Here is a 20,986-nt window from a genome sequence, read left to right as displayed (position 1 = left end):
TATTCTAGTAAAGAGGACTTTGGAAAATGCTTGTTTCCGTGTCTTTACTTGGAGAGGGGTTTTTTTCTGGAACGCTGACACTATAAGGGGGTCCTCGTCTAAGTGGGCGATATCCTCATCTACACTGAGACCATGAATGACCACATACCCCTAGTCTGCCAGGTACTGGAAAACATTTGGCAGCCAACCTGTATGTCAAGCTATCAAAATGTGAATTTCACCGCACCCGCATACCTCGGCTACCAAGTGTCAAATGAGGGCATAGATATGGACCCAGCCAAAGTACAAGCCATCCTAGGCTGGCAACCCCCTCAAACTGGCAGACAACTACAAAGCTTCCTAGGGTTCGCAAATTTCTACAGACAATTCATCCCCTCCTTCGCAAAGATCGCCAAACTCATGATGGACCTCCTAAAGACAGGGGGCCCAGGCGATGAAACCCCGCCTGGGACAACCCCTATAATGGGACCTAACCTGCCAGAAGGCATTTGAAACACAAAAAGAACTGTTTGCAAAGGAACCAGTGCTGAAGCAACCTGACCCCAAAGAACCCTTCGTTATCCAAGCAGACGCCAGCGATGTGGCAGTGGAAGCAGTGCTACTCTAAAGAAATAGCCAAGGAAACCTACAGCCGTGCACCTACATGGACACAGAAAGGCAATGGGCCGCATGGGCAAAAGAGGCTTTCACGGTGAGATGGGCACTGCTAACCTGGTACCACCTGCTGGAAGGGGGGCAGAGACCATTCTAAGTGTGGACCGACTGACCACAAAATTCTGGAGGCCCTTAGGACCCCGCAAAAACTATCACCTAAACAAGTTCACTGGGCTCAATACTTCAACCGATTCAACTTTGTGCTAAAACACATCCCAGGGGGAAGGAATTTCATAGCTGATGCCCTCTCCCGCTTGGCCCAATACAAATGCGGATGGGAGGAGGTAGTAGATGCTATCATCCCCCCTACCCAAACAGTAGCCCAAGTGACCACCAGACGACAACGCTGCGACCGGCAAGACCAACCGGCAAGCGATCTAACCACAAAACTCAAAACCAGACTGCTACCAGACCCCTGGTTTGAAGACAACCAACACATCTTGACAAAAAGAGATGACCTAGCATGGAAGGGGACGAAACTCTACGTCCCAGAATCCCTACGCACCCTAATCCTCCAGAGGAGCCACGACGTCAAACCGGCAGGCTACTTCAGGTTCCTAAAGACTGTACACTTAGCACGGAGGCAATTCTGGTGGCCCGGCATAAAGAAAGATGTAGACAGTTATGTGATAAGCTGCACCATCTGTGCCACAATGAAGAAACGACCAGGAAAACCCCCCAGACTGCTGCAACCAATAGCAGAGCCAATGAGGCCATGGGAGGAAATCGCAATGGACTTCATAGTGGAGTTGCCAAAAAGTGGGGGGAACACGATGATCTGGTCTGTAATAGACTTATTCTCCAAGCAGGCGCACTTCATACCCTGCAGCGGGCTACCCTCAGCCCACCAGCTGGCCAAACTCTTCCTGAAGCACATCTACCGCCTGCATGGAGTGCCACGGAGAATTATCTCCGACAGAGGGGTCCAGTTCAGGGCAAAGTTATGGAGGGAGTGCCTGCTGCCCATTGGGTCGTCCCAGGGCCTTAGCTCGGCCTTCCATCCGAGCACCAATGGGGGGGGGGCAGAGAGGCTGAACGCCATGGTAAAGCAGTACCAGAGGTGTTACGTGAACTATCAGCAGTCCAATTGGGCGGACGTCCTGTCTTTCGCTGAGGTCGTGTACAATAATGCTGTTCACTGTAGCACGGGACTAACTCTGTTCAAAGTAGTGAGCAGCATGGACTTCATCCCAATGCCTGAGTATCCAAGGGATCCCTCCTCAGTCAGCTTGACTGACTGGATGTCAATGCTGACAGCAACCTGGGAGAATGTCAAGAAAGCGCTAGCTAAAGTGGCGCAAACCTATAAGAAACAGGCAGAGAAACACGGAGCCCCGCAACAGCCATTCCAGTTGGGGGAGAAGGTCTATCTCTGCACAAAATACTTGAGGTTAAAACTCCCCAGCAAGAAGCTGGGACCCAAGTTTATGGCACCATTCCCCATAGTAGAGATCATCAACAGAGTCACAGTGCAATTGAAATTGCCCCGACTGCTAGGGAACATACACCCAGTATTCCATAGTACCCTCTTAAAACCCGTGGTCAGATCAACCCTGAGGCCACTACCCCGTGAGCCCCCGGACGCCATGGTCATAGGGGGCCAAACCCACTATGAGGTGCAGCAAATCCTCTACTTGAAGTGGCACAGGAGACAACTCCAAAACTTAATCAAGTGGAAGGGCTGCCCCTTATCAGAGGCATTTTTGGTAAAGAATAGGAACATCCAGGCTGACCGCCTCATAGCAAAATTTCACGTAGACAACCGAAAGAAGTCTGGGGGTGGGGGTCGCAACCCTGAAATCTATACCTGTACTCAAATTGTTTTTGCTTTGCACAGGTTGCCTTCAGGAAGTGAGGGGAGCGAAATGTCAACTTGCAAATCATCCCTGGCCTGCTCTTGAGTTGCCATAAGCAAGGGGGGATGGGAAACCGATGACACGGCATGGCAGCCAAAGACAGATGCACATTCCAGACTTATGTCTCTCAAGGCTGTATCCTAGGGTTACCCACAGTGGCCAGAGGGGAGAGGTCTCTACAACCCACTAAATTGCTCCGTTGGCGAATGTGATCGATGACACACCTTGGTGGGGAGGGGGAAAACAGGGTCATAATTGGAACGTAAATTACGTAGGGTCAGAGCTGGCTTCACTTGGGAACGTGCCAACATGAAGCTCTTAATAAATAACTGGATTTCTTTTGAAGCTTGGCTTGAGACTCATGATTTAATTAGGGCATCCATCGGAACCCTGACAATCAGTTTATATACTTATTAAAACTATGGGAGAGAGACTGATCTTAATTCTTAATTCTCTGTGTGATTTGGAATTTCAGTTTTAGCTCTTGCTAGAAAATATTGGAAAGAAAATTATTGTCTGTCTTCTGTGTAGATTTATTTGTATATGCATTTCCTAACTTTCTAAAATATCAGGATCAAAAAAGATTCAGAAGGAATTAATAATTTATTTTCTAGCCTGATATTTAAAAGGAAGTTCATTGTATTTGTTCTCCTTTTTTTTTTAATTTTATTAACATAAACAAACGTAAAACACAAATACATGTAAACACTTATACATTAACAAAAAGTCCATCGACTAACTTCTAGAAAACCTTCGCATCGGTGATTAATGTCCATTTAACCAATTTTCCTTAATTATACTATTTACAAATTTACTTGCTTATACCTTAATGCATTCATAAAAGTTCAGCAGTATCTTTCTACAATCATATTAACCATTTATTTATACAATCCTACTCCATCTCATGTATCTATTTCTGCGATTCTTGAGTTATGTTCTCCTAATGTCCTATGTTGTTGGCCCTATCCTTCCTTCTAACCATGTGTACCATTTTTGCCAAACTAAATAAAAGTCAGTGTTCTCTTTATCTTGGAGCTCTTTTGTGAGCCTATCCATCTCTGCGCATTCATTTATTTTTGTTATTATTTTTTCTTCTGTTGGTATTATCTCGGATTTCCAATTCTGAGCGTACACTATGCGTGCCGCTGTCAATATGTGGATGGTAAGTTATTTTATCTCCTTGGTGCACTGTGGTGTAGTCATTCCAAATAGAAAGAATTCTGGTTTCATTTCTACTCTTTGCCTCGTTGTTCCTTCAATTATTCTCTTAATCTCTTGCCAGTTGTGTTGTGCCTTCCTGCAAGACCACCAGAGATGGTAATATGTCCCCATTTGTGTCTTGCACTTCCAACACATTGGTGATGTGTTTGGAAACATTTTAGCCAAACGTGCCGGAGGAAGGTGCCATCTATAAAATATCTTGTATAATTTTTCTTTATATGGAATCGACAGTGTCATCTTATAATTTTCTGCCCATAGCTTATCCCATCTATCCAACTCTATATTGTGACCTATATTTCTTGCCCAGCTTACCATGTTTTCTTTCACTGTTTCCTCCTCTAATTTATACCTTATTAAATATCCATAAATTTTAGATATTATTTTCTCATCTGTGCCTTTTAAAATTTTATCCAGTTCACTTGGTTGGCTTTGAAAATCATAATGTCTCCGGTCTGCTGTATATTTTGACTCAATTTGAAGGTATGGCCACCAATCAATCATAATGCCTCGTCTTTCCAGTTCTTGTCTCGTAAGTAGGTCTCCCTCACTACTCAACAATTCTTGATATTTCCGCATCTTTCCTATTTCTATAGTATTTGGATAAATTAGCGCCTCCATAGGCGACAACCATCGCGGGATTTTACTATAGTGTTGCCTTCTGATACCTTGCCACATTTTATATAGTGCACCTCTTATTACATGTCTCTGGAAGTACGGATGTTGCTTGTCTGTGCCTTCCCACAGAAAGGCATGCCAACCTCGACTCAAATCAAATCCCTCTTAAGTATAGCGTTCTCCTATTTGATAGATCTATCCATTCTCTGATCCAATTCAACGCCGCCGCCTTGTAGTATAGCTCCCAGTCTGGTAGACCTAGGCCTCCCTTCTCCTTTGTGTCCTGTAAGCATCTTATTTTAATTCTAGCTTTCTTTCCTTGCCAGATGTATTTCATTATTGTCTTGTTGAGATCCTTAAAGAAATCTTTTCCCGGACCAATTGGTATCACTTGGAAAAGATATAGGAGTCTTGGTAATATGTTCATCTTTACAGACGCTATTCTGCCAAGAAATGATAGTTGTACTTTATTCCATCTTTCCAAGTCTTTTCTAATTTACTTCATCAATTTAGTGTAATTGTCCTGTCTAATAGTTGTTGCTTTTGTAGTAAGCCAGATTCCCAAATATTTTACTTTCTTCGCAATTTGCATTCATAATTCTTCTTCTAATTTTTCCTCTTGTGTCGTTGTCATATTTTTGGTCAAGACTTTGGTTTTTTGTTTATTGATCTTAAGCCCTGCCACTTTGCCATACAAATTTCTTTTGAAGCTTGGCTTGAGACTCATGATTTAATTAGGGCATCCATCGGAACCCTGACAATCAGTTTATATACTTATTAAAACTATGGGAGAGAGACTGATCTTAATTCTTAATTCTCTGTGTGATTTGGAATTTCAGTTTTAGCTCTTGCTAGAAAATATTGGAAAGAAAATTATTGTCTGTCTTCTGTGTAGATTTATTTGTATATGCATTTCTTAACTTTCTAAAATATCAGGATCAAAAAAGATTCAGAAGGAATTAATAATTTATTTTCTAGCCTGATATTTAAAAGGAAGTTCATTGTATTTGTTCTTAAGGTTGTAATCCCTAATGCTTACTTAACAGTGAAATCATATGCAGGATTTTACCACTATTAATAATGGAGCAAAGGCCTGTAAAGAGTATGCTGATGATATACCAATAGTGACATACTTTGTTCATAATAGTATGAGTATAGAGGGAACAAATTGATTTAATCTTTGCAGTAGTTATCTGTTAATTGTTCAGGAAGACATCAACAGTACATACACTTTTAAACTGTTTAATACTTTGGACTTTTTATCCCTGAAATTATTTCTTTTTCCTTTATCTTACAGTGGTATGTAGATAGTGTGATCTTTTGCCAAGTTCAAGCATCTGTGACAATATAGAAGCCTTTGTTATAGTTGACTCAGAGTTATGAGAATGACAAATCTTTCTGCCGAACTCAAAGGCCAGAGTGGTTGGAAATTCTGGAAGCTCTAGCTCAGGGGTGTCAAACTGGCAGCCCGCAGGCTGGATGCATCACATGCAGGCCCCGCCCACCCCAGCTCTGCAAAGGCAAAAAACGTTGTGATACATCATGTGAGTTTGACACCCATGCTCTAGCTCAAGGGTCACCAACCTTTCAGAACTCAGGGACCACTAAATTCATAATTTTAAATCCCACGGACCACTAATATGAACCCAGCACACCACTCTCTGAAGTGTCTGGACTCCCAGTGACTGGATGGGGTCCTTCAGGCACTTAGCTTGGCCGCCTGTTTCTGCAACCTTAGACACTCAAAAAGCCATTCGGACCCATTTCTCACAGAAAACAAAACACCGGGAGCCACAAAACCTGGCTGGGCGTGGTCAACTCGACATCACTCACTCCTACCCAGTTACATGACCGCCCCCCACCCCCAGCCATTTCTACCCAGGTTTTGTGGCTCCTGGTGTTTTCTATGGAAAACAGGTATCTCTCTCTCTGTCTCACTCTCTTTCTCTCCCTCCCTCTTTCCATCTCTCTCTCTCTTTCTCTGTCTCTCTCTCTGTATCTCTCTCTCTGTTTCTCTGTCTCTCTGTCTCTGTCTCTCTCTCTCTGTCTGTCTGTCTCTCTCTCTCTCTCTCTCTTTCTCTGACACTCTCTGTGGACCACCAAAATTTTCTCGTGGACCACTGGTTGGTGACCACTGCTCTAGCTAGTCAGGTTGAGAAAAGCTGAGGTTAGAACAGCTGATGATACAGAGAAGAAATGCATATGGGTTCTCAAACTCAGAACTATGGTAATGTTTATAATTTCTCCAGCTGCACCCCTTCCCCAATCTGTGGAATTTAAAATGATTACATTTGCTTCATTTAAAAAATATATATATATTTATGGATTTTCCTTTAACATACATAAATGCTTAGTAAACAGTGTACTGTTATGGTCAATTTATACATAATAATAGTAATAATATTATTTACTTGTATATAGTGATATTCTTCCAATTTCTAATTTTAATTCTAATATAGCTCTATTATCTAACCATTGGTAAAACAAATCCCATGTTAAGAAATATTCTGTGTCTTCTTTGTCCTTTATCTTTAATGTTAACCTATCCATTTCCTCACAATCTAATATTTTTTAAATTATATTTTCATCTGTAGGAGTTTCCTCATTTTTCCAGTGTTGTGCAAATACAATTCTTGCTGCCATCAAAACATGTAATATTAAATATATGTTCCCTTTGTCATATTTTTCTGGTACTATACCTAACAAAAATATTTCTGGCTTTAAATCTGTGTTGCTTTATCATTTTCTCTTAACCATGTATGTATTTTCGTCCAAAATTTTTTTGCCTTTGGGCATGTCCACCACATATGATAGTATGAACCTGGTATTTGATTGCATTTCCAACATAATTGAACTGTACAGCTGGTATGTTATATTAAAGGTGCAAAGAATTCTGAAGTGATTTATCTTGGTCTGATTTTTTTAACATCTCAAAAACCTGGCATTTTAACACAGGTGTGTAGACTTTCTATATCCAATGTACCTTCAAGAGTGGCCTTTCAGAAGTACCTTTCTTAAAGTTATATTTTCTTAAGGAGAGATTTAGCAAGAACCTTACGTGTTAATGACTCCATTGAATGGTCTTGGCACTCTATAGGTTTTAGCAGGTAGAGACTCTTGGGTATTACTAATGAATATACAAAGTTTTTCTGATGGCTGGGAGATATAAGTGCCCTGTAGAAGAAATGGAGGGGGGGGGGAGGAGAAAACCCTTGTTAAAATTATACAAATCTATGGTAAATGGCTTTTCTTTAACATGGCAAACAATCAGCTGTGGCATTTGTGAATCAGAGTATTTGAGAATATAAACTATGTGATAACTGTTATACTGCTACTCAGCAACAAACAGTACAACAGGCTGGAACAGGCTGGAATGAGTTCTGTTCCTAAGTCTGTCTTTAACTTGAATTTCTATGTAAGTGGGAAGTTGTACTTAAGATGGGCTGCCTGTTACTAAAAATGGCAGAAAGCATTCTCCTTCCTTGAGCTGACAAACCACTGAAGCTATGCAGTGTTTTCATGAACTGCTGAAAGCAGGCTGTATATTAAAAACCTGCAGCTTCAGCAATTCATTAAAACTTTGGACAGCTTCAACAGTTTGTTAGCTCAAGGGAAGGAGAACACTGTCCACCATTTTTCATATGAGTTGTCCATAAGTCGGATGACTTAACCTGGGGACTATCTGTACAAGTAGTCTTTGACTTATGACCACAATTGAGCCCAAAATTTCTGTTGTTAAGTGAGACATTTGTTAAGTGAGTTTTTCCCCATTTTACGACCCTTCTTGACACATTTTTGTTAAGTGAGTCACTGCATTTGATAAGTTAGTAACACGGTTGTTAAGTGAATCTGGTTTCCCCATTGCCTTTGCTTATCAGAAGGTCGCAAAAGGTGAGCACATGACCTTGGGACACAACAACTGTCATAAGTATGAACCAGTTGCCAAGCACCTGAATTTTGATCACATGATCATAGGGATGCTGCAACAGTTTTAAGTTTGAAAAACGGTCATGAGTCAATTTTTTCAGTGCTGTTGTAACTTTGAACGGTCACTAAACAAACTCTTGTAAATCGAGGACTGCCTGTATTGTGACATAGAGAAGCTGTGGATGTTTGGTCAGGTAAAGAAATTATTAAGAAGCAATGTGTTCAGATTAAAAGAACAGATTTTCACAATAGAACTTCTTGATAGTCCCAACTAATAATCTAAACTGACCTTTGAGAATCCTTCAAACTCTGATATTAATGAGTGAAACCACACAATATGTTTATGTGTGAGATATATTATAATAAGGGTGGACTATTTATGTGTATAATTAGGAAATGAAAAAGACTGAGGTTAGTGCTAGTCTGCAATATTTGTGTATAAACCTTTTGTCAACTCCCTCTACAACTTTTTCTCGCAGCTTGACAACAGAAAGGGGGGGGGAAGGAATGATTGGAATGGGAGGGAATTGGGGAATTCATGTGTACCATCTATGGCCTGGGAGAATCTCAACACCTCAAGGTCGAACAATGAGAGCCTTCTTAGCCAAACAGACGCTTTCCCAAAACAGAGAGTTTGCACTGAAAAGTCAACTGAGATTTCGATGGCAGACAAAGATTTGGAGGAGAGGAAGAAGCCAGGAGAAATCCTGGCCTGGGAGGTTCCGGCAATGCTCCAAGCTGGAGCAGGGGCACAGCTGGCCAGCGCATGTCCCAAACAGAAGGCCAAGAGATACGAGCAGCAGCCTGCGAGCAGAAGAGAGTGGGTGAAGGACACCCTGTCCCAGGGGCCAAAAACCCCTGGGCAAGGTGGCGGAAGCAGAGTCCCTCAGGAGTCAACATGGTTCAAGGGAGCAGGTGGAAAATGAGGCGACTGGCCAAGTGGGACAAACCAGCTTGAGTGGAAGCTTCCGGTCACTACCCACAGCCCATCAATGGAGCAGCTGAGAGAGAAGTTTGATGGTTTGGAGAGTCGGCCGGCTACATCACCAGGAACCACGGTGGCAGTAACCGGGGCGGGAGAAGTGAAGCCAACGGTGGTGGCTACCCCATCTCCCCCTCCTACAGCCAACCGTACCAACGCCAACAGGGATGGCTGGAGCTGTGGCGTAGGTGGCGGTAGCAGCTGGCCCCGCCACCCCACCTCAGATGTTGCAGCAGACAGTCCTGATGGTTCCAAAGGTGGCTGGGGCCCCTGTGCTGGCAGCAGCAGCTAACTTGCAGCCAGGGTACATCCTGGTGCGGGAGGAGTGGCCATCACCCCCTCGGTGGTCTGCTTTGACGGATGCCCAGACCACCTGGCCCATTTCCTGGCTCAGACGTGGCACTATATGGAGTGCTACTGAGTGATGTACCCAGACGATGCAGCCCTGGTTCATGCTGGCATGTCCAGCCTGGAAGGGAGTGCTTCCGGATGGTAGGTGTCTCTGCATGATGAGGGGGCTTCGGAGCTGACTGACCTGGTCACCTTCATGCAAGCACTGCGAGAGCGGTTTGAAGACCCTATGGCAGCTCGACGCAGAGGACAAGCGGCAGAGGACGGAGTACATCCAAGACTTACGCAGTGCATGCTGGTTTACCAATTTCAGGAATGACTAAACAAAGAACTATACCACAACTGCCTACCCTGGGGGCATGGTACCGAGTGGCCACTGAAGTGGAGATTGACCTAATGGAGTATTGTGAACACACCATGCAGGAAAGCTGGCCCCGCCAAGCGCCTGAGAAGTGACTGGCCCCCAGAGGAGGAAGGGGAGGTGAGTCTCCGATCAAAGGAAGGAAGCCTTTCCAAAGCCCAGGAGCTTGCTTTTGCTGCGGAAAAGGAGGGCCATCAAGCAGCCAAGTGCCTCGCACTGCACCTGGCTACCATTGCCCCACCTCCGAGCCAGTTGAAGAAGAAAAATCCCCCCCTCACAAAGCCAAAAGAGAAGACACGCATAGGAAAGCAGGTCATGGAGCTCTCTCCTCAATCCAGTGAGGAGGGAACTCCAACTCCCACCAAACCGGGCCTGGTCTTCTACGAAAGCGACAGCAAGGGGGAAGATGACCTGATGGTAAGTGGCAACATCATCCCTATGACAGCCAGGGTGGAGATTTTGGTGGCGTCCAGAGGAGTAAGGGGGTTCCTCATGGCCCTACTGCACTCGTATTGCACCAGGTCCTTGGTTAGCCCCCAGGTGATAGAGAAGCTGGGGATGAGGCTGAGGAGACTGAGGCAGCCCAAGGTGTTTTCCAGTTGGATGGTGCCATAAGAGGCGGAATGCCAGCGACCTGTCTGACGTACAAAATGAGTGCAATTGTACGGTAGTGTGAACATTCTTTAGCATTGCCTTTTTTTTTGGATTGGAATGTGGCCATTGTTGAGTTTTCCAAATTTGCTGGCATATTGAGTGCAGCACTTTAACAGCATCATCTTTTAGGATTTTAGATAGCTCAGCTGGAATACCGTCACCTCTGCTAGCTTTGTTGTTGGTAATGCTTCCTGAGGCCCACTTGACTTTGCATTCCAGGATGTCAGCAATCACACCGTCATGGTTATCAGGGACATTAAGATCTTTCTTGTCGTAAACACTATGATGATGATGATTATTATGACTATTAGGATTATTATGTTTATTATTACTATTATATTCTTATTAGAAGGTATGTTAAGAGGGAGAAATGAATATATTTATTATGTTCAATATTAGTATTGTGTTGTGGCCTGCCAGCGGCCAGCGGATCTGGCAGCAGATTCGGACAGTGAGGAGGTTGGGGAGGAACATGGGCCAGTCCTGGAGTCTGGGGAAGGCTCTGATGTGGGCTCTGCATCGGAGGCAGAGATGGGGCCAGGGCCGTTTGACAGTTGTCAGTTGCCTTCGGAGTCGGACATCAGTGAGGCAGAAGAACAGCTGGATCCTGCCAAGAGAAGAGAACAGCTAAGGAACAAGTGTCGACTCAGGAGTAAAGCCACCGGTGGACGGTGAACGGCCCCTCCCATAGGGAATAAAGAGGAGCGAAGGGGAGGGGAGTTTGCAGGAGACAATTTAGTTCATTTGGGTGAAGATCTGTTCCTGCATTCTTGCCAGGTATTGTCGGTTACAGTGTGGAGTCTGAAAGATATCAGCCTGGCCACTCTCCAAGCCTGATAAAGGTCGGTAATTGTGAATTATCTTGAAAGACTGTAGGAGAGGAAAGACTTTGTTGGAGAGGAATTCACTGTAAATTAAATAAAAGGGGTTTATCGGGATGAGGACTCGGCTTCGTGCTGCTGGGGAAGCCTAGGTCAGAACATATTGTAAAATCAGAGAATTAATATTAATGCAATGAATATTGTTGTAAACTTTGATTATTACTGCACAAAGATATTTGTACCCAGACGACACTCTGTTTAAATGGAAGATGGAATTATTATACTAAAAAATAATATATATATATATATATATATAAAAATATATTTCTTGTATAGTTCTTCTGTGTATTCTTGCCATCTCTTCTTAATCTCTTCTGCTTCTGTTATATCTGTACCATTTTTTTCCTTTATCATGCCCATCTTTGCAAAAAAACATTCCCTTCATATCTCCAATTTTCTTGAAGAGATCTCTAGTTTTTCCCATTCTGTTGTTTTCCTCTATTTCTTTGCATTGCTCATTTAAGAAGGCCGCCTTATCTCTCCTTGCTATTATCTGGAAATCTGTATTCGGTTGGGTATGTTTCTCTTTCTCCCTTTCTCTTTTCCCTTCTTCCCGTCTTCATTTAACCGGACAACTTCAGCCTCTTCAGCATCAGTGATTGGGGCATAGATTTGGATTACTGCAATGTTGAATGGCTTGCCTTGGATTCGAACCAAGATAATTCTGTCATTTTTGAGATTGTACCCTGATACTGCTTTTCCTGCTCTTTTATTAACTATGAGGGCTACTCCATTTCTTCTAAGGGATTCTTGCCCACAGTAGTAGATATAATAGTCATTTGAATTAAATTTGCCCATTCCTGTCCACTTTAGTTCACAGATTCCCAAGATATCAATGTTCAATTTGCCATCTCATGTTTGACCACATCCAGCTTACCTTGGCTTGATTCATAGATCTTACATTCCAGGTTCCTATGCAATATTGCTCTTTACAGCATCAGACTTTCCTTTCACCACCAGACACATTCACAGCTGAGCTTTTGGCTTTGGCCCAGCCACTTCTCTCTTTTTGGAGCTACTTGTAATTACCCTCTGTTCTTCCCCAGTAGCATATTGGATACCTTCCAACCTGAGGGGTTTATCTTTTAGCCTTTTGGTACTGTCCATGGGGTTTTCTTGGCAAGGATACTGGAGTGGGTTGCCATTTCCTTCTCCATTGGACCATGTTTTGTCAGAGCTCCCCACTATGACCTGTCTGTCTTGGGTGGCCCTGCACAGCTTAGCTTGTAGCTTCTTTGAGCTGCACGACAAGGCAGTGATCCATGAAGGGGAAATATAAAACATAGTCCTACATTGAATGGAGTTGAGGAGACATACTGTGAATACTTCTTTGTCTCTGTTGATAATGCTACTTTTTGTAATATTGGAAAATATTAACAAGAAGGTCCCCCATCATTTTTATCAGCTACTTTCAATGTGATTTCTTTAAAAATATTTACACAAAAGGCCAAGGGCATTTTAGAGCAGTATTAGCATAGTATCTTAAGACTTTTCACTTACTTACATCATTATGAAATGTTTTGAGAGGCTGATAAAGGACATTATTATACAGGTGAAACTCGAAAAATTAGAATATCGTGCAAAAGTTCATTTATTTCAGTAATGCAACTTAAAAGGTGAAACTAATATATGAGATAGACTCATTACATGCAAAGCGAGATAGTTCAAGCCTTGATTTGTCATACTTTTGATGATTATGGCTTACAGCTCATGAAAACCCCACATTCACAATCTCAGAAAATTAGAATATTGTGAAAAGGTTCCATATTCTAGGCTCAAAGTGTCCCACTCTAATCAGTTAATTAAGCCATAACACCTGCAAAGGGTTCCTGAGCCTTTAAATGGTCTCTCAGTCTGGTTCAGTAGGAATCACAATCATGGGAAAGAATGCTGACCTGACAGTTGTGCAGAAAACCATCATTGACACCCTCCATAAGGAGGGAAAGCCTCAAAAGGTAATTGCAAAAGAAGTTGGATATTCCCAAAGTGCTGTATCAAAGCACATTAATAGAAAGTTATGTGGAAGGGAAAAGTGTGGAAGAAAAAGGTGCACAAGCAGCAGGGATGACCGCAGCCTGGAGAGGATTGTCAGGAAAAGGCCATTCAAAAGTGTTGGGGACTTTCACAAAAAGTGAACAGAGACTGGAGTCAGTGCATCAAGAGCCACCACACACAGATGGATCCTGGACATGGGCTTCAAATGTCGTATTCTTTGTCAAGCCGCTCCTGAACAACAAACGTCAGAAGCGTCTTACCTGGGCTAAAGAAAAAAAGAACTGGTCTGTTGCTCAGTGGTCCAAAGTCCTCTTTTCTGATGAGAGCAGCTTTTGCATCTCATTTGGAAACCAAGGACCCAGAGTCTGGAGGAAGAATGGAGAGGCACACACTGCAAGATGCTTGAAGTCCAGTGTGAAGTTTCCACAGTCTGTGTTGATTTGGGGAGCCATGTCATCTGCTGGTGTTGGTCCATTGTGCTTCATTAAGTCCAGGGTCAACGCAGCCATCTACCAGGAGATTTTGGAGCACTCCATGCTTCCTTCCGCAGACGAGCTTTATGGGGATGCTGACTTCATTTTCCAGCAGGACTTGGCACCTGCCCACACTGCCAAAAGTACCAAAACCTGGTTCAATGACCATGGGATTACTGTGCTTGATTGGCCAGCAAACTCGCCTGACCTGAACCCCATAGAGAATCTATGGGACATTGCCAAGAGAAAGATGAGAGACATGAGACCGAACAATGCAGAAGAGCTGAAGGCCGCTATTGAAGCATCCTGGTCTTCCATAACACCTCAGCAGTGCCACAGGCTGATAGCATCCATGCCACGCCGCATTGAGGCAGTAATTGATGCAAAAGGGGCCCAAACCAAGTACTGAGTACATATGCATACTTATACTTTTCAGAGGTCCGATATTGTTCTATGTACAATCCTTGTTTTATTGATTTCATGTAATATTCTAATTTTCTGAGATTGTGAATTTGGGGTTTTCATGAGCTGTAAGCCATAATCATCAAAAGTATGACAAATCAAGGCTTGAACTATCTCGCTTTGCATGTAATGAGTCTATCTCATATATTAGTTTCACCTTTTAAGTTGCATTACTGAAATAAATGAACTTTTGCACGATATTCTAATTTTTCGAGTTTCACCTGTATGTAACCTCCCTCCAACATTTGAATCGCTTCAGTTTGCTTACCATCCAAATTGCTCTGCAGAGGATGCTGTTTCTTCTGTTCTCCATCTGAGCTTGGAGCACTCAGAGGAAAGAAATACTCATGTGCAAATGCTGTTTGTCAACTTCAGTTTGGCATTTAATACAATCATTCCTCAGCATCTAGTAGACAAACTGGGCCTTTTAGGCTTTACTATTCCTTTGTGCAACTGGATTCTTGATTTTCTTATTGATAGGCCCCAGTATGTCCGAGTTGGGACCAATATTTCTAACACCATTTTCTTGAGCACAGGTTCTCCTCAGGGCTGTGTCCTAAGTCTGCTGTTGTTAACCCTGTTGACCCATGACTGTTGTGCAAGGTTTGTCACCAACCATATTGTGAAGTATGTGGATGATACAACAGTAGTGGGCTTTATTCAAGATGACAATAAGGGTGCTTACTGCAAGGAGGTAGATGATTTGGTGAACTGGTGTAATAAAAACAGCCTTGTTTTAAATGTTGGAAAAACTAAAGAGATCATTGCGGATTTCAGAAAAGGCAGGCACAGCCACAGTGCCACACCTCTGAGTATTAATGATTTATCTGTGGAGGTGGTTAGCAGCATCAAGTTTCTGGGTGTGCAGCTAATGAGTAGGCTGGCTTGGTCTCTCAACAGCGAGACACTGGTGAAGCAGGCACAGCAGCACCTGCATTTTCTGCGTTGCATGAGAAAAGTACATCTTCTTTCCCCTGTCCTTACCACTTTCTATAGGGGGACGATCGAGAGCCGAGGTGGCACAGTGGTTAGAGTGCAGTACTGCAGCTACTTCAGCTGACTGCTAGTTCAGCAGATCAGCGGATCAAATCTCACCGGCTCAAGGTTGACTCAGCCTTCCATCCTTCCGAGGTGGGTAAAATGAGGACCCAGATTGTTGGGGGCAATATGCTATTTAGTATACTGTCTTTGGTGTAAACCACCCAGAGTCCTCGGAGAGTGGGCGGCATAGAAATAATAATAATAATAATAATAATAATAATAATAATAATAATAATAATATTGCATTACAGTCTGGTTTGGAAGCATTACTGCTTTGGAAAGGAAGGTGATGCAGAGATTGGTGAGGATGGCAGAGATTATTGGCAGTTCACTTCCTTCTATCCAGGACATAGCATATAAGCAATGCTTGACCATGGTCCGCAGTATTGTCTGGGATGCTATACAGACTCTTTACAACTGTTTTCCTTGTTACTGTTGTGGTCCACCAGCAGCCTGCGGAGCTGGCAGCGGAGTCTGACAGTGAGGAGGCTGGGAAGGAACATGGGCTAGTCCTGGAGTCTGGGGAAGGCCTGGACGAGGGCTCTGCGTCAGAGGCAGAGATGGGGCCAGGGCCATCTGGGAGTGATGTGCGGACTCCAGAGCCCCCAGAGTCAGACAGCAGAGAGGCAGAGGAACAGGAGGAGCCTGTTCCTAGTGCACGCATGCGCAGAGCTGCCAGAAGGCAAGAGCAGCTAAAGCAAAAGGGACGACTCGAGAGTAAGGCCAGGAGATGATTGGCCCCTCCCATAAGGCTTAAAAGAGAAACAAAGGCACTTGGGCCTTTTGCAGGAAAGCAATGTTGCTAACTCTCTTTCCAGTCGGCATCTCTTGTTTGTTTCTGAACTTTGTGGGGCTTTGCCAAGTAAGGCCTTTGGCAGGGTGTCAAAGAAGATAAAGGTTGGTGATTATCCCGAAGGACTTCTTCTGAAGGACTTGTTTTGCAACTAATTGGGACTCAGCTGGGAATGAACGTAATTCTCAGCTGTTACAATAAAATAGGTTTGTTTGGGACTAATTGTGACTTGTAGTGACTCACTAAGCCTAGGTCACAACAGTTACCTTCTGGGAGGAGGCTTTGTGGTATCCGAAGCAGAACATCCAGATTTGGTCAGTTTTGTTCCATATAGTATCAATCTTGTGAACTCTCAAGCTTCCTCTTTCCAATATGTATTCAAGATAACCCTACACCACTTCAGACAAATGGTTATCCAATATCTTCTTAAAAACTTCCAGTGTTGGAACATTCACAACTTCTGGAGGCAAGTTGTTCCACTGATTAATTGTTATAACTGTCAGGAAATTTCTCCTTAGTTCTAAATTGTATGTATGTATGTATGTATGGATGGATGTATGGATGTATGGATGGATGGATTTATATGTATGGATGTAGGTATATATACTGTATATATGTATGTATATAGCATGTGTAGTTGTGTGTTATCTATGTGTACACTTTTGAGAGCAGGCAACAGAATTTCATTTTTAAAGTGTGCCAGTGTGCCCACAGTAAAAAAATGACAATAAAGGTCTGTCTGTCTGTCTGTCTGTCTGTCTGTCTGTCTGTCTGTCTGTCTGTCTGTCTGTCTGTCTGTCTGTCTTATCTATCTATCTATCTATCTATCTATCTATCTATCTATCTATCTATCTATCTATCTATCTATCTATCTATCTTAGTAAAAATATCCCTCTTTGATATTATGAGGCTGTGATGACTCCCCCGGATGATTCTCTAGATATCTCTGTAGATGTCAGCTCGGGGGAGGATGAACTGGTTCCTGGCCCGTCAGAAGCTGAGTTAATTGATGGCTTGGAACAGCTGTCTGGAAGGGATTTCGCTGGGGAAAGCATGCAATTGCAGACCGTCAGTGAGGAGGAGGTGGAACAGTTTTTTGCATCTGATCGGACAACACATAGGGCAGAGAAAAGGCAGGAGCAGAGAAGCTCATCCAGACTACTCGAGAGGAGAAAGCCTCGCCCTTCTTGATTGGCTGCACTGGAAGCTGGCTATTTAGCACAGCAGACAGAGGGAGGCATTGCTGGGAACATGTTTGTTTTCTAGCTGTATGTTTTCTGGACATCGTGATTGTTGCTTCACTTTGGATTGTTCTGACCCAGCCTTTGTGAGTACTACTCAACTGCTTACTCATGAGGAAAACCCCTTTTTATTTAACAAGGCAGAAATAAACTGCGTTCACGGAAAAAAATCCAGGTAACAAGTCCTTAGCTGTTTCAACAAGCAGTAGCAGTCTCTGCTCACACCAGCAGAGCTAATTGCAATGTCTCTGAGTTCCCTGCAGGGAGGCTCAATTAGCACTTCAACAAAGAGTCCTGACCAACCTGGGTATTGGCAAAGAAATCCTGGCAAGGAAATCCAACGGAGGGAAATATCCTGTAGCACGAATGGTTGTCTACGGCAACTGGCGCCTCCCACACCCCTCCTCTTTATGTTCCAGCCAGGGAGGGGCTTGTTAACATCTACTTTTCCTGGAGAGCCGGCCCCCAGCCCTCCATTCCTCTCCTCTCCTCTCCTCTCTGCAGTCACACATTTGGGACAGGCCCTAGCTGTTCCTCCCCTTTGCTCAGCTCAGGCCCCGAAAACAGCTGTCTCTCTGCCTGAGCGTGAGTAGATGGACCCTGCTCTGCATCTGGCTCTGAGTCCTCTTGCTCATCAGAGCCTTCCGCAGGCTCCGATGTTAGCCCAGGCACCCCCTCCACCTCCTCTGACTCATCTGACTCTGGTGAACTGAATTTGATGAACCACAACATGGATTGACACCCGTGTTTGGAATTGAATCATGCCTTGGAAACTGGATTTTTCTTGCCTTGTGAGCTCTCTTGTGTGTGGATTTAAGTTTGCCTGGTGGATTTAAGTTTGTCTGGTGGATTCTTTGGCCATTGCTCTGTGGACTAACATTGGTCTGCTTGTGGCTGGCATTAATGGGGGTAGTTCTTGGTTTTGGTGAAGGGAATTGCTGGGGAATATTAATAAACTCACTAAACCAAAGTTACGTGTGTGTGTGTGTGAATGTGCGGGGCAGCACAGAGGCCTTATTTGGAGTAACATGTTCTGTATTTCCATTCCATTTTGGAGGAGAGATACAGGGTTGATAAGGAGTGTAGAACAGGGGTGTCAAACTTAATTTGATTGAGGGCCGCATCAGGGATGTGTTTGACCTCAGAGGGCCTGGGGAGGTGGTGGGGGATGGCCAGAGTTGGTCGTGGTCAGGTGGGCATGGCCATGGTGGGCATCTTATCTAGATCCATTCCAGTCAGGTTTCAGGTCTGGGCACAGCACAGAAATGGCATTGGTCGCGTTGGTTGATGATCTCTGGAGGGCTCGGGACAGGGGTTGCTCCTCTGTTCTGGTCCTGTTAGATCTCTCAGCGGCTTTTGATACCATCGACCATGGTATCATGCTGCACCGGCTGGAAGAGTTGGGGGTGGGAGGCACCGTGTTGCGGTGGTTCTCCTCCTTTCTCTCCGACCGGTCGCAGTTTGTGTTGGCAGGGGGGCAGAGGTCGACCTCGAGGCCTCTCATCTGTGGAGTGCCGCAGGGATCGGTCCTCTCGCCCCTTCTGTTCAACATTTATGTAAAGCCGCTGGGCGAGATCATCCATGGCTTTGGGGTGAGATACCACCAGTACGCTGATGACACCCAGCTGTACATCTCCACCCCAGGCCACCCCAATGATGCCCTTGAAGTGATGTCCCAGTGCCTGGAGGCTGTGCGGATCTGGATGGGGAGGAACAGGCTCAAGCTCAACCCTTCCAAGACTGAGTGGCTGTGGCTCCCGGCATCCCGATATAGTCAGTTGACTCCATCACTGACTATTGGGGGAGAGTCTTTGGCCCCCACAGAAGGGGCTCGCAATCTGGGAGTCCTCCTGGATAAATTTTGGGCCAAATTTATATATATTTTAATTGTTTTTAATATTTGTATTTCATGTTTTTTAATTCTGGCTGTATACCGCCCTGAGTCCTCAGGGAGAAGGGCGGTATATAAATTTAAAATAAAATAAAAATAAAAAAAAAATTGTCACAGGCTCAAGATTTTTTCCCCCTTCTCTTCTTTCTTTCCACAGTTCTATAACCATTTTCCTATCTCTTCTACCAGATATTACTGGCAAACATTTATTACTTATTCTTCATATTCCACTAAACTTTTTATTTCTAAATTTATACCCCATTGTTTAATAGTAAATTGCTTTTCCAGGCAGAAAAGCTATTTATACTATTGTATTTTTATTATTCAACTAATAATAAAAATACAATAGCGTAAATAACATGATAAAACAAGATCTAACAGCAGAGGTAAATTTCCAGGATAGTAAATAGAAATGGCTGTCAATTATAGATACAGAATAGAATACAGAATAAAATACTGAATATAGAATACAGAATAGATTGTTGATTGTAGATTAAATGGACCTACAGTATGTAAAATCTGGCATTAAACTGTAGTATTAACAGAAGATGTTGCTTGTTTTCTATCCAGATCAGGCACTTACTTAAGGCCACATAATTGTAATCCAGTCCAAGACAGTCCTCCTGCAGCACTCTGCCATCCGAAAATGGGCCGTGCAGCCCCCCAGCAGCCCATTTTGGCCAGCAGAGGCATTGCGGGCCAGTCCTTTGATATTTCCAGGCCGGCCCCACAGGCCAGATTTAAGCATCCCGCGGGCCGGATGCAGCCCACGGGCCTTGAGTTTGACACCCCTGGTCTAGAAGATAAATTGTTTTAGAGAATGCTGAAAGCACACAAGGACAATATGACAACATTTCTATTGGGAATGTTATCAGAACAACTACTGGTAGTTCTTAACTTACAACAGTTTGTTTAGTGGCCAAAGTTACAACAGCACTGAAAAAATTGACTCATGACCAGTTTTCAAACTTAAAACTGTTGCAGCATCCCCATGGTCATGTGATCGAAATTCACATGCTTGGCAACTGACACATATATATGAAGGTTGCAGTGTCCTGGGGTCATGTGATCACGTTTTGTGACCTTCTAATGAGCAGTCACTGGGGAAGCCAGATTTACTTAACAACCGTGTTACTAACTTAACAACTGCAGTGGTTTGTTTAAGAATTGTGACAAGAAAAGTCATAAAATTGAGCAAAATTCACTTAACAAATGTTTCACTTAGCAAATTTTGGACTCAATTGTGGTCGTAAATCAAGGACTACCTGTATAGATTTAATTTATTTAAGAATATAGGAAATAGGGAAGTCTAATATTGTTAAAAGTATATAAATGAAATCAATTACTTGCAAAGTTTAGAGATCTGTGAAAAGATTAGGCAAATGTGTCAGGAGTGCTTTAGTCAGATACGATCAAGTAGAAATCTAGATGCTCTTCTTCTCTATTGGAGTCTGCAAAAAAAATGTATTCCAACTTCGTAGAATCAAGTATTTATTATACCCCCTCTTTTTATGCTACTAAAACTGGTAGTCAGGTGGTTCTTCAATTGGGGCAGCATGTGTTCAGTCATCTAAACAGAATGCTCATT

At 43.5% G+C, this 20,986-nt stretch overlaps 1 protein-coding gene across 1 annotated transcript in view; it reads left to right on the top strand.

Annotated features, from left to right (window-relative positions):
- Window positions 1-20,986, top strand: part of KANSL1 (KAT8 regulatory NSL complex subunit 1) — a 518,506-nt gene that overhangs the window by 142,016 nt on the left and 355,504 nt on the right. The window lies entirely within an intron of this gene.

This window comes from Pituophis catenifer, unplaced genomic scaffold (assembly GCF_029215685.1).
Source record: "Pituophis catenifer annectens isolate HBS135680 unplaced genomic scaffold, rPitCat1.0.hap2 SCAF_5, whole genome shotgun sequence".
NCBI lineage: Eukaryota > Metazoa > Chordata > Lepidosauria > Squamata > Colubridae > Pituophis > Pituophis catenifer.
Note: the sequence above shows the minus strand (reverse complement) of the source record. Positions and strands in the feature narration are given on the sequence as shown.